At 42.0% G+C, this 13,115-nt stretch overlaps 1 protein-coding gene across 2 annotated transcripts in view; it reads right to left on the bottom strand.

The window, feature by feature from the left end:
* The window catches only part of PAK2 (p21 (RAC1) activated kinase 2), a 95,120-nt gene extending 82,593 nt beyond the window's left edge, over nt 1-12,527 (bottom strand). The window contains exon 1 of one of the 2 annotated variants that reach the window (XM_025375607.1): nt 12,232-12,527. The gene's annotated coding sequence lies outside the window, so the exon portion shown is untranslated. The remainder of the gene's footprint in view (nt 1-12,231) is intronic. The other variant, XM_025375608.1, reaches the window with a different exon arrangement.
* Nucleotides 12,528-13,115: the final 588 nt, after the last annotated feature.

The raw sequence follows: 13,115 nt of genomic DNA on the forward strand, positions 1-13,115 counted from the left end.
ACAGTCCATGACCCCATAAAAAAAAAAAAAAAAAAAAAAAAAAAAAAAAAAATTAGCCAGGCGCGGTGGTGGGTGCCTATAGTCTCAACTACTCGGGAGGCTGAGGCAGTAGAATGGTGTGAACCAGGGAGGTGGAGCTTGCAGTGAGCCGAGATCGCGCCACCGCACTCCAGCCTGGGCAACAGAGACTTCTGTCTCAAAACAAAAACAAAAAACAAAAAACAGAACGTATACATTCCAACTATCTGAGATAAAAGCAAACTAAATACAATTTACAAAGCAAAAAAAAAGAAAACATTGATAGGTGAACAGATAAACGAAAGTGGTATAATATGTAGAATGGAATATTATTCACCCTTAAAAAGGAATTAAGTACTACAGGTTGAGTATCCCTTATCCAAAACGCAAAATGCTTGGGGCTAGAACTGTTTCAGATTTCTAATACTGGAATATTTGCATATATATAATGAGATATCTTGGGGATGAGACCTAAGTCTAACTATGAAATTCATTTGTGACTGGGTGTGGTGGCTCACACCTGTAATCCCAGCACTGTGGGAGGCCGAGGCAGGCAGATCACCTGAGGTCAAGAGCGAACTGTCTTGCTGACAGTTTCCGTCAACAAGACTGAAACTGTGTCTTTAAAAAAAAAAAAAGAAATTCATTTGTGTTCCATAAATGCCTTATATATATATAGCCTAAAAGTAATTATGTATATGTATATAAATTTTTGTGTTTTTTTGGGGGACAGTCTTGCTCTGTCACCCAGGCTGGAGTGCAGTGGCGTGATCTGGGTTCACTGCAACCTCTGCTTTCTGGGTTCAAGAGATTCTCATGCCTCAGCCTTCCAAGTAGCTGGGATTACAGGTGCACACCACCACACCCTGCTCACTTTTCTATTTTTAGTAGAAAACGGGGTTTTACCATGTTGGCCAGGCTGGTCTTGAATTCCTGGCCTCAAGCAATCTACCCATCTTGCCCTCCCAAAGTGCTAGGATTACAGAAGTGAGCCACTGCACTTGGCCAATATTTTAAGTAATTTTGTGCATGAAACACAGTTTGCATTAAGTACTTATATATGGCATTTACCATTTGTGATGTCATGTCAGCACTCAGAAACTGTTGGATTTTGGAGCATTTCACATTTTGGATTTTCAGATTAGGGATGCTGAACCTATACTATATGCTACAAAATGGATGAACCCTGAAAATACCGTGCCACATGAAATAAGAGCGAGACACAAAAGGACAAACATTGCATGATTCCAGTTATATGAAATACCTAAAAGAGGCAAGTTCATTGAGACAGAAAATAGATTACAGATAGGCTACTAGGGGTTGGAGGTAGGGAATGAGGAGTTCAGTGTTTAATGAGTACCGGGTTTCAGTTGGGGAAGATGAAAAAAATTCTGTAGATGGTGGGGAAAGTTTTACCACAATGTGAGTGCTTAATGCCAAAGAACTGTACACTTAAGAATGTTTAAGATGGTAATTTTATGTTACATATATTTTACAACAATTTTTAAAAAGCAACAATGAATCATTAAAAAACAGAAAGCATTAAATAAAATAACAGAAACATACCAGAAAGCATTTATTAAAATAAACATGTTTCGGGATTAAAAAAAAAAACACACTTTATTTTACGTTTTAAGCATTCATTTTTAATGCTTCAAGCATTAATATGTTTTAAGCATTCATTTTGGAATAAAGCAAAAATAAACTACATGCAATTTTAAAGACACAACAAAAAACAGTAAAGAAAGATAATGCTGAATAATTTATTGAACAAAAAAAGTACACACAGGAATTTAAGACAAGCAAAATATAAGATGCAAAAATGTTAAATAGGACAATCATTTGAATGGATGAGGTATAATTCATAATGAAGATCTTGAGAGGTGTAGAATTTACACATGTACCAAATAATACTGAATCAAAACATGACAAAAATTATCAGAGTTGGGAGAATGAGAACTTAAGCCATAGACTTAGGAAAAAAATATCTGCATAAGAAGTATCTACCAGCCTGGGCAACAGAGTGAACTGTCTCTACAAAAGGACTTTAAAAATTAGCCAGGTATAGGCCAGGCACAGTGGCTCACGCCTGTAATCCCAGCACTTTGGGAGGCTGAGGTGGATGGATCACCTGAGGTCAGGAGTTTGAGACCAGCCTGGCCAACACGGTGAAACCCCATCTCTACAAAAAAACACAAAAAATTAGCTGGGCGTGGTGGCAGGCACCTATAATCCCAGCTACTTGGGAGGTTTAAGGCACAAGAATCACTTGAACCCAGGAAGCGGAGGTTGCAGTGAGCTAAGATCGCGTCATTGCACCCCAGCCTGGGTGTCAAGAGCGAAACTCCATTAAAAAAAAAAAAAATAGCCAGGTAGGGTAGCGTACCTGTAGTCCTGGCTACTCTGGAGGCTGAGGTGAGACGATTGCTTAAGCCCAGGAGCTCGAGGCTGCAGTGAGTTCTGATCGCACCACTGCATTCCAGCCTGGGCAACAGAGCAAGACTCTACCTCAAAAAACAAACAAAAAACAATGAGACACTACTACCTATTGGAATGGGTAAAATCCAAAACAATGATAACATTACACGCTGGAAAGGATATGAAGCAACAGGAACCCTCACATCCACTGCTGGCAGGAATGCAAAATGGTACAGCCACTTTGGAAGACAGCTGAACAGTTTCTTACAAAATGAAATACATTCTTACCATACACTCCAACAATCAGGCTCCTTCGTATTCACCCAAATCAGCTGAAAACTTACGTCCACCCGAAAACCTACACATGAGCACTTGAACACACATTGTTTCAAAGATATACAAATGGTCACTAAGTGCATGAAAAAATGCTCAACGTCACTAATTGCTGGGGAAATGCAAATCAAAATTAATGTGATACCACCTTATACCCATTAGGATGGCTACTATTAAAAACAACAGTTGTGTTAAAAAGTATGTAGAGAAATTGGAACTGCTATGCACTGCTGGTGGAAACGTAAAGTGATACAGGCACTGTGGAAAGCAATACAGTGGTTCCTCAAAAAATGAAACATGGCATTATCATATGACCCAGCAACTCCATTCTGGGTATGTCCCCAAAAGAACGGAAAACAAGGTCTCAAAGAGGTGTCTATACACCCACGTTCATAGTAGCATTATTCGCAGTACCTAAAATATGGAAGCAACCCAAGCGTCTACTGATGCATCAATGGACAAGCAAAATCAGGTAAACACATACACAGGAATACTCCTCACCCTAAAAAAAAGAAAAGACATTCTTTTTTTTTTTTTTTAAGACAGAGTCTCGCTCTGTTGCCCAGGCTGGAGTGCAGTGGCGCAATCTCGGCTCACTGCAAGCTCCGCCTCCCGGGTTCACGCCATTCTCCTGCCTCAGCCTCCTGAGTAGCTGGGACTATAGGCGCCTGCCACCACGCCCAGCTAATTTTTTGTATTTTTAGTAGAGACGGGGTTTCACTGTGTTAGCCAGGATGGTCTCGATCTCCTGACCTCATGATCCGCCCACCTCGGCCTCCCAAAGTGCTGGGATTACAGGCGTGAGCCACTGCACCTGGCCAAAGAAAAGAAATTCTGACGTGCGACAACACAGATGAACCTTCAGAATTAGTGAAATAAGTCATAAAAACACAAAATATTATTCCACTTACATAAGGTACTTAAGAGTAGTCAAAATCATGCAGACAGAAAGGAGAATGAGAAGAGATGGTTTAATGGGTATAGAATTTCAGTTTTGCAGGATGGAGAGTTTCAGAGACGGATGGTGGTGATAACTGCACATTATAAATGTATTTAGTACCACTGAACTGTATACTTCAAAATGGTTAATATAGTAAATTCTGTTACATGTATTTTACACCACAATCAAAAATTCCACACATCGATGCTTACAGCAGCTTTATTCATAATCACCAAACCTGGTCCTTTGATAGGTGAATGTACATCCAGACAATGGAATATTATTCAGCACTAAAATGAAATGAGCCATCAAGCCATGAAATGACAGGGAAGAACCTCAGATGCATACAGCTAAGTGAAAGATGCCAAGCTGAAGAGGCTTCACACTTATAACTCCAACTGTGCGACATTCTGGGAAAGGCATTGCCATGGAGACAGGAAAAGGATCAGTGTTGCCAGGGGTTGCGGTAAAGGGGAGAGGAACAGGTGGAGCAGAGAGTTTTAAGGTGGGGAAATCATTCTGTATAATACTGGTGGATACGTGTTGTTACACATTTGTCAAAACCCACTGAATGTACAATACTGTAAACTCAACCACCACATACTTATTTTATACCTTATTTTATTTTATACCTGTTTGTTCAAAGCTCTGTAAAATATTAAAAAAAAAAACAAATAAATGAAAAAGAAACTTCAGATGGAAGTGCTATAAAGGAAAATAAACACACAGAGGGGCAGGAAGTTAGATGCAGTGGGGGCAGGCAGAGGTGATCATGAAAGATCTCTTTCAAATATGGCCTTAGTGACATTCAGGCAGAAGAAATAAAAATTCAAAGGTCCCAACGTGAAAACAAGCTTCTCAGAAACAATGCTACCTCTTTGTCTTTGACAGATTAGGAAGATTCTTAAATTAATAAAAATTACTAATAACGACTATAGCTCTTACTAGCACTAACAAAGACTAAGTCCTATATTTAACATGAACTATTTATAAAAATTGGTAATACAAATAATCTTAGTCATTAATTAACAGGTATGTATAAAACTGTATATTACCAACAGAAAATGTTCTTTTTAAGTTTTCATAGAACATTTTCTAAAATGGATTATGTTTTAAGTCACAAAGAAATCCTCAATAAGTTTAAAAGATATTTTAAAAGATTATAGAAGCTGACAACAATGAAAGAAAATATAAGAGTGAATAGAATTATCCTAAATACCTCCTGAGTCAAAGAGGAATCAAAACAGAACCACCAACTATTTGGAAAATACTGAGCAGAAGAACATCATTCATGTAAATTAGAATGTGCAGCCAATGCTGCATTCAGAAGCAAATTAAGAACATTAAACATTTTTACTACTAAAAGACATTAAAAGGAACTAGCTTTGCACAGTGGCAGTATCGTAGCCAATGAGGGCTATTCCAGGTGCGATTATTGCGATTATTTTCAATTAGCAATAATTATGAATTAATGAACTTAATTCATTAAGTTAGTTAAAGTATTAACAACAACAAAAAAAGCAGGAGAGCAAAACAAAGACAAAAGTAGAAACGGGGATTCAGAAAACAAACAAACAAAAAAATAGAATAAATAAATCTCAAAGCTGGTTAGTAAAAAAAAAAACCACTAAGTAGACAAACATTTGGCAAATTCAGAAAAATAACGAAATCACTAATAAAAGATGGAAATGAATACCACAGATCTTAAAAGATTATGCACACCTATACAGTAACAGATTTGAAAATCTAAAAGAAACAATCTAGGAAATAAAAATTATCAAAAGTGACTCACGAATAAGGATTCCTGAATAGGTTATAGAAGTTAACTACAGAAGTTTAAATAAAGGCCTTTTTTTTTTTTCTTATGAGATGGAGTTTTTTTCACTCTTGTTGCCCAGGCTGGAGTGCAATGGCACGATCTTGGCTCACCGCAACCTCCACCTCCTGGGTTCAGGCAATTCTCCTGCCTCAGCCTCCTGAGTAGCTGGGATTACAGGCACAAGCCACCACATCCAGCTAATTTTGCATTTTTAGTAGACACAGGGTTTCTCCATATGTTGGTCAGGCTAGTCTCGAACTCCGAACCTCAGGCTATCTGCCCACCTTGGCCTCCCAAAGTGCTGGGATTACTGGCGTGAGCCACCATGCCCGGCCTATTCTTATCAAACTAAATTTTTGAGATTCTCCTCTAACCTTTCATAAAACTGTGTATGCATGACTAATGTGAGTGGGATTTTGGTTATTCATGATATATGCCTTATGATACCTTTGGTTAATAGCAAATTTACTATTACATATCTTCAGCGATAGGTAAAAGAAGAAAACCATATCATCATCTAAATGTTACAATAACATCTGATAAAATTCAGAAGCCATTCCTATTTTTTGTAAAGCCGAAACAGAATAAAATAATAATCTTTCTCTAAATCCAACAGCGGCCATCATCCCTAACTGAAAATATATTAATACCAAAGTCATTTCAAGACAATGACACCTCTCTTATTTAACCAGTCTTGGAATTTCAGGCCAATGTAAGAAAGACCTAAAACAGGGTTAACGGCTGGGCACAGTGGCTCATGCCTTTAATTCCAACACTTTGGGAGGCTGAGACAGGCGGATCACAAGGTCAGGAGACCAAGACCATCCTGGCTAACATGGTGAAACCCCATCTTTAAAAAACAGGAAAACAAAAACAAAAACAAAAACAAACAAACAAAAAACAAGGTTAAATATTGTAACCATAAAAAAGTGGCTGAAGTTACTATTATTCTCAGATAAAACAATGAACCTGGAAAACAAAATAAACAGACTTTTACTGAAGTCCAGTAAGATAATAAAAACACCAATGAACAGAAACAATCTAGTTACTTCTTCCTCTATTTTTTTTTTTTTTTAACTTGGAGACAGAGTCTCATTCTGTCACCCAGGCTGGAGTGCAGTGGCTGGATCTCCGCTCACTGCAACCTCCGCCTCCAGGGCTCAGACGATTCTCCTGCCTCAGCCTCCCAAGTAGCTGGAACTACAGGTGTGCATCACCACACCCGGCCAATTTTTTGTGTTTTTAGTAGACACAGGGTTTCACCACGTTGGTTAGCTGTCCCCAACTCCTGATATCAGGTGATCCACCCACCTAGGCCTCCCAAAGTGCTGGGATTACAGGCATGAGCCACTGCACTCGGCCAAATATTTTTATACCTATATTTTATTTCTGTAGCAAAACTATTTTAAAACTCTTTTATGAAAGAGGCATGAAAAAATTCCAGAAAGATTAAGATTGAAACACAATGGGCCGGGCACGGTGGCTCACGCCTATAATCCCAACATTTTGGGAAGCCAAGGTGGGCAGATCACCTGAGGTCAGGAGTTTGAGACCAGCCTGACCAACATGGCAAAACCCTATCTCTGCTAAAAAAAAAAAAAAAAAAAAAAAAAAAAATCAGCGGGGTGTGATCCCAGCTACTTGGGAGGCTGAGGCAGAGGAATCGCTTGAACCTGGGAGGCAGAGGTTGCAGTGAGCTGAGATCCAACACTGCACTCCAGCCTAGGTGACAGAGCAAGACTCCGTGTCAAAAAAAAAAAAAAAGAAAGACAACAATTATTATTATCATTATTATTATTTTTTTGAGACGGAGTCTCGCTCTGTCGCCCAGGCTGGAGCCAGATCTCGGCTCACTGCAAGCTCCGCCTCCTGGGTTTACGCCATTCTCCTGCCTCAGCCTCCCGAGTAGCTGGGACTACAGGCGCCTGCCACCTCGCCCGGCTAGTTTTTTGTATTTTTTGTAGAGACGGGGTTTCACCGGGTTAGCCAGGATGGTCTCGATCTCCTGACCTCGTGATCCGCCCGTCTTGGCCTCCCAAAGTGCTGGGATTACAGGCTTGAGCCACCGCCCCCGGCCAACACAACAATTATTAAAAGTACCAGAAGAAAACACATAAGAATGTTTTTGTAAAGGTGGAATGAGGAAGATCTTAAACAGAAGGCAAAAGATTAATATCTATGACATGTGAAGAGCTTCTACAATTCAGTAAGGAAATATAGATTGGTAACGTCTTTTTGGAATGCAATTCAACAGGAAAAAAGAAATTTAAATGTACACTTACAAGTCGTTTTAATGGAAATACATACATATGCATGTGCACAAAGACATACGTATAAAGAAGTTCATTCAGGCTCTAGTTTTAGTAACTCAAAGTCAGAAATAACATAAATGACCACAAATAATTAAGGTACTACCTGTAGTGTACTATCTTTTGACTTAAAAAGTAGAGGTGCCACTATATGTAATGATATGGTTAACGATCAGATTTTTTATTTTAAAATCAACATAAAAAGTATCCGACACACAACAGGGACTTATTTCTAACTTAGTAAGTAAAACTATTAACAGTGGGTAGGCACTTCTAAGGAGTGGGACTAAAAAGTGGAGCGAGAGCAATTTTCACTTTTTAAGAATTTTATAAGACAGGGCTGTGTCTGTCACTCAGGCTGAAATGCAACGGTGCAATCACAGCTCACTGGACCTCCAACTCTTGGACTCAGGCAATCCTTCTGCCTCAGTCTCCCAAGGTGCTGGCATTTTCACCCTTTAAATATTTAATCGACTTGTTGGAACCTTTTATAACAAACATGGACTGCTTTTAGAATTTAAATGTAAAATAAGGAACAAAACCACTGTTCCAGTTTGTTACAATGGTTCTCTCTGCCAGCTGAGACTAAGGTGATTTTTGTCTTAATAGTTTTTACTACTTTCCAAATTTCTTATTTAATATTGTTTTCTGCTTTTATTTTTGACTCATTTAAGAGATGGGGTCCCCCTATGTTCCAGGCTGACCTCAAATTCCTGGACTCAAAGGATCCTCAGCCTCCCGAGCAGCTGGGACTACAGGCACCACCAGCCACTGCCCACTTCCCAACTTCTCTACAGGAAATATGCATATTTTTAAATCTGAGAAATCTGTGTTCGAAAACCCTATGTTTTATTTCAGTGGTGAAACAATTTTATGTTTTTTCTTCTGAAAAATTATATTTTATTCACCAAAAAAATTTTTTATTTTTTAGTTATGGTCTCAGAAACTTCGTTCTTTTAGATGGCAGTTTTATTTTTGTTTTTGAGACGGACCCTCACTGTCACCCAGGCTGAAGTGCAGTGGCACAATCTCAGCTCACTGCAGCCTCTGCCTCCTGGGTTCAAGCAATTCTCCCGCCTCAGCCTCCCGAGTAGCTGGGGTTACAGGCGCCTGCCATCACATCCGGCTAGTATTTTTATTTTTAGTAGAGAATACTAAATTCTCTACTAAAGAATAGTAGAGAATATAGGTTTTACCATGCTGGCCAGGCTGGTCTCGAACTTCTAGTTCCAAGTGATCCGCCCGCTGCAGCCTCCCAAAACGCTGGGATTACAGGTGTGAGCCAACACACCCGGCCTACAAGGCAGTATTAAATCTAAATTTAGGAGTATCAACTCTACAGCATATAAGAATAGGCTATTAACTAACGTTTATTAAGAACTACACTTACAGAATACCTGCATTCCTTCATTTGATCTAAATGTGCCTATGAAATTGGTATTATTATTTTTATTATCCCCATCTTACAGATGAGAAAAGTCTTGAAAGGAATGTGTTATCTTGCCCAGGGTAAAGCAGAACAGTAAGAATTCAAACGCAGGACTCTAGCTCCAAACCACATGGGATACATGGAGTACGTTCTGAAGTCACTCAGGGAGAGGAGGCTGGAGCACTGAAATCCTGAATCAGTGTTCAGACTGACTACCCTTAACCAGGCAAGTGACCCTAGAAGGGAAGAAGCGATCAAACTCAACTCTGATCACAGAAGAAAACAACCAGCATTTTATTTTTGGGGCGCAATGAGGGTTTTTTTTTCCTTTCCTATTCTGTTCTGTTACGGCACAAAAAGGATCCCAGAAAGAGCTCGGACACACAATTTGCAATTAATACGCTCCCTCTGATTAGTCTGGAAACTTAACTAACAAACTGATCAAAACCCTTATGACTTAAAGTCTTGAAGATGACCCAGTTTCAAATTTTAATCAAAAGTGGAAAAGTCAGAAGGCCAAACAAAATGCTATCTCAAGTATTATTATAATAATCAATTTTGATAGATAAAAGATAGGAAGAATCTAACAATACCTACTTATTTTATCCTTGGCTACTTGACAAAGTTCTTAGATATTAGAAAAGTATAATTGAAAGATTATCTTTAGCTACCTGAACAAATTCTAAGTCGTCTCTCTTAAAAAGTATAATTGAAAAGAAATAGAAACTGTTGGTGGGGTGCAGTGGCTCACGCCTGTAATCCCAGCATTTTGGGAGGCTGAGGCGGGCAGACCACCTGAGGTCGGGAGTTTGAGACCAGCCTGACCAACATGGAGAAACCCCATCTCTACTAAAAATACAAAATTAGCCGGGCGTGGTGGCTCATGCCTGTAATCCCAGCTACTCGGCAGGCTGAGGCAGAAGAATCGCTTAAGCCCGGGAAGCGGAGGTTGCAATCGCACCATTGCACTCCTGCCTGGGCAACTGAAACTCCGTCTCAAAAAAAAAAAAAAAAAAAGAAAGAAATATTGTTAGCCGCATCTACTTCGGAACCTGTCTAACATAAAGATCAGAGAGCCCTATCACTTGTATACTCGAACTACAAACTTAATTTTGAATTTGGGTTTGCAAGGTTAGTATTAAATAGCACGGAGTCCAGTTATCTCTCTGAATGATAGTAAACCATAAACCAAGGCCCTAAAGGAAGTGACATACCCAGGAACTCTTCCTTCATAAAAATATCTGCTGATAAGAAGAAACTAGCAGAGAAGCCAACACCTACAGACCAAGTTTCAAACTCCAACAAAACTCCAACCTTTCTACACCTTAATCCCTCAGGCTAATAAAACACCCATTAAGTTAAGGACAACTGATACTACTATTTAAGAAATGATGACAGTATTGAAGTTGAGTATTGGAGTCATTTTTTTCAGAGCCTTGCTGGAGAGAAAGGTAACAATGGGCTATTTAGTGAAAACACAAAATACACTGAATTTAGGTCAACCTCTGTTACCAAATCGGAAAGTTGGTTTAAGACCTACATCATCACAGGTTCACTTTCCGTAATAAGGGTCAATCAGTGTGCTTGGCTAATAAATAGCTCGAAAAGATTTAATAGCCGAGGATGACAGAGTGAAAAAGTTGCCCGAAATCCATACTCCTAACAGAACATGAAAAAGGCCCTTCTATATACACGAGCATGAGTGGGTTTTACAAAAGCCAAAGACCTTCTGGCGAAGTGGACAAGTTTTAACCTGCTTTAAAAATTACTGTTCACTGCCTTCATCCCAATCTAACTTTATTGAGTGTTATTCTATTGGACAACCCTACAAAAACAAAACCCCCAGAGCAAATTCTTGTACATTTCAATATCCTGCCTACTTATAAGAGCGGAAGAGTCGAACACAGCAGGGGAAAAAAACGTGACGCGCACAACCTTGATCCAAAACACAGCTCTTCGTAGTCTAATTTTAGGCCTAACCATTCTGTCTTTCCAGAAAGCTTAAAAAAGAAAACAAAGAAACGACACATCACCTGTAACGCAGAAGTGAGATAATGATTTCAACGGGAGTTCCTTAGGTATCCAGGGAAGACAAATCCCGCTCACACTGTCCAGAGAATAGTACTATTAAAATTAAGATACAAGGATGGGTACAACCTCACACCCACTGACGATGACACGCTTCTGTTCTTGGATGACTTATCTTTAAAGAATTAGTCAAAAGGTTGAGTCCACAGAGAAATCTGTGGCATCGTTTTGTGTTTGTGCGTGCGTTTCCAAGAAAGCCAAACATGGCGAAAAACCAATCTTAACTTCACCTAAGTTATCTAAAGCAGCTAATTCCACCCCTAGGCTGAAGCTCAGACAGGAGCGAGAAGCTCCGAGAGTTCCGCCCGTCAGCGGGGCCTCCAGCGCCCGGGACGCTCTGCGTTTCCACCGGTGTGGAATGTGGAAGAGGCTCCAGGCTGGAGCGGAGAAAACAGCCAAGCTCCTGGCGACAATGTTCCCGAGCAGTGAAACTGGGGTGAACAGAGAGCGAGCAAGGAGGGGCTGAGAGCCAGCGAGAGAGGAAACACCAACGAACAAAACCGGAGAGTCTGGTCCAGCATTAAGAAAACGGGGCAAAGGAAGAGGGTGAAACGGGAGGGCAGGGAAGACCGAGAGTCGGCAGCGCCCGTGGGGCCGCGCGGTTCAGGGCAGGGCTGGGTCCAGGAAGAGTCAGACCCCGGCAGCCCAGCAAGCTTCCCATTTCGGGCTAAAGCCAGCGAAGAAAACGGCCCTGGGGAGCAGACAATGAGCCACCGCCCCAAGAGCCGCGGCTCCCGGCACGCAGGTGGCGGCTCCCCGGCCCCGCGCGGGGCAGGTCGGCCGTCCCGGGCCACTCCCGCCCGCCAGGCCGCGCAGGAGGACGGAGGAGGAAGAGAGCCGGCCCGCGTTCCGCGCCGGCCGGCCTAGGTGCACTTACCCCAGGCGAGGGAAGGTCCCCGCCCCAGCGAGGCGCCTCCGTCAGAGCTCCCGGCGGGCTGCGGAGCCGCCCCGGGCCAGCGCGCGGCGCGGGAAGGGGAGGGGAGGGAAGGGGAAGCGGGGCGGGAAGAGACGCCGCGCTGGAGCAGCCGCTGCTACCGCTAGGCCCGGCGGCGGCGGAGCCCTGCGGCCGCCAGGGAGGGGAGGGGAGGGTGCCTTCGGCAATGGCGACGGCCCGGGCCGGAGGGGAAGCGGAACAACCGCCGCCGCTGCGCGTGGCCACAACCCTGGAGGAGGGCGACGGCGGGGAGCGGAGCGGGGCGGGGCCAGAACTCAGCACCCCTCCCGCCAGAAGCCGGAGCTCCCCGGGGTGGAGACGAGCGCCACCTCCCATGGGCAGGCCCGCGCGGGGGCCGCTGGGAGTCGTAGTTCGGTGATAGACGTTGCTTTTATTCCTTTGGTAGTCTTTGTATTGAGAGGAGCAGCCAGTCCCTCATTTAATTCAGCACTGTCTCCAAGCAGATTTCTGCCGACGGAAGACGCTGACAGACGATTGCCGTTATACACATCTGCTCCGCGACATTTGTTTCTGGGAATTCATCCGTTATCCATTTTGCTTTTTTGCTTACAAATTCTTAAATTTTGCTGCTAAATTAAGTCCCACCTTCTTGCAAATTAAGACTTCCCTATTTTATCCACGGAGGAGTTCATCAATGTTTCACTTATTCTACAAATATTTGAGTGTCTAATATGGACTAGACACTGTTAAGCATCAGAAATACATGGGTGGGCCAGGTGCAGTGGTTCACGCCTGTAATCCCAGCACTTTGGGAAGCTGAGGTGGGCGGATCACCTGGGGTCAGGAGTTCGAGACCAGCCTGGCCA

Source organism: Theropithecus gelada, chromosome 2 (assembly GCF_003255815.1).
Source record: "Theropithecus gelada isolate Dixy chromosome 2, Tgel_1.0, whole genome shotgun sequence".
NCBI lineage: Eukaryota > Metazoa > Chordata > Mammalia > Primates > Cercopithecidae > Theropithecus > Theropithecus gelada.